Consider the following 1,964-nt stretch of genomic DNA (forward strand, 5'->3'; position numbering starts at 1 on the left):
GTAATTTTTACGACAATTCACATTTTATGTAATGATCTATTTTAGATGTCACGAAAAAAGTTGATTGATAACCTTTAATTTATGTTAAATTACAACAAAAGAAGGGAAGAAAACACGAAATGATATTGTTGTCGAATCTATATTTGTAGCAAAATGAAAATAGAAATACATTTGAACAAGTGAATAGCTATTAAGATGGCAAATGAATGAAACTGGGAATACAAAGGGGTATTTTGCCATTTTTCTGGTTCACAGGAATATAGAGCATAGTCACAGAAATTCAACCCCATTCATGTCAGTCTTGTTTGTCAAAGGCCACAGAAGAAATTCAGAGAATAGAAAAACTATCCTCATAGTGTACTCATATAGGTAATAAAAAGAAAGAAAAGAAAATTACAAAAACCAACATTCGAGTTGTTTAAAACTAGACGTGCATAAGAAGGAATGTTGATATATACTAAAAAGTCATCATAGAAAAGGATGTAAGTTGCAAGTATGAGACAGGGGGTAACTTGCAGCCTTCTTCTTTAAGATATTAAAATGATAAAAGATAAAAATAAAAAGTTACTTGACCTGCTTATTTCAATTTGTCTGTATTTACAATTTTACCCATTTGATAGAGAACCGATTTTCCGTTGATTAATTACTTAGTACCATTACTATATAATATATTTTTTTGCTTTTCTTATTTTGTATGATAAGGCTGCTAGAGAATTATCTGCATCTTGCAAAAAAGGTTTCTTGATTACATGACTATTAATTCATACAGCATAAGTCCCCAGTGTTATCTCAGTTAAGAGAATAATTTTTTCTTCGTATTGCTAGGTTAATTAGGTTCTTACTCATTAAGAGTTTAGAAAAATGAAATGAAGTAGATGTTAAAGTGAGGTCAGTGCTGTATTAGGCTAAGGATATTAATTTTTTTATTGATTCAGAAAGAGAGCTCTGTCCAAGATGGAGCCTAATGAAAACATTATGGAAATTTAAATGTAAATTGAAGTAACTTGATTTGTAGTACTTCATTAAATTTTTTCTCCTTTGTATATCAAATTATATTGGGTTTTATGAAGTTCTGATAAATATTTTATTGCAGTTCACTGATATTGTGTTTATTTATATCTTGCATAATATGTAATGTCTTATACATAACATAACATGAGTATGTTCATTTGATATCAACTTTACTTTCTTTATTTAAAAAAATTAACTTCATATATGCTAGATGCTATTCATCCTGTTAATAGAAAAGTTTCTCGGGTACACTAATATAAGATTTATTGATTAATGCCAAATTTAGCAGAAATGTTTAGCATACAGACCCTCATGTTTATTTATTGTTCATAAAATAATGCTAGGTAATATAAATGAAATTGGAGTGCAGTAGAATGAATCCACAAGCATGCAGTTGTTCATTGTACCAATGATTTTTTTTTTTTGTAATGGTAAATGAGGCAAGTAAAGAAGTAATACTGCATTAGTTAGATACTTTCATATGTAAATGAGAGTGACAGATAGATTTTACCTGTCAGAGCTGCATTTATATGATGATAAAGTAGGTTTTCTTTTTATAAATGGATTAGTTTATTTTAATGTTACACTAGATCTTTTGATCTTTAGTTATTATCATAGTCTTATTTAAAGTTCAAGGAGTAATTTTAAAATTGATAAAGATTAAGCCAATTTTTTACTGCATTCATAATTGATATTTCCATGTATAGATGAAAGTAGAATAACTTGTTATTTGAAAGGGAAGGATGATACATTTTTTTTATATAATAAGAGACCATGTAATGACTTTATATAAGGTTTCACATAAGGATGGTGTGACCGAGGAAGCCCTTTATGGGGGACTTGACTGCCACAGATCTTAGGGGTTTGGGTTTATGTTGCACCTTTGTGGGGAATGGGAGAAAATGGAAAAAAAATTCTACGTCTACAGATCTCTGTCTTCTTAGGAATTCCTG

Source organism: Penaeus monodon, chromosome 32 (assembly GCF_015228065.2).
Source record: "Penaeus monodon isolate SGIC_2016 chromosome 32, NSTDA_Pmon_1, whole genome shotgun sequence".
Taxonomy (NCBI): Eukaryota; Metazoa; Arthropoda; class Malacostraca; order Decapoda; family Penaeidae; genus Penaeus; species Penaeus monodon.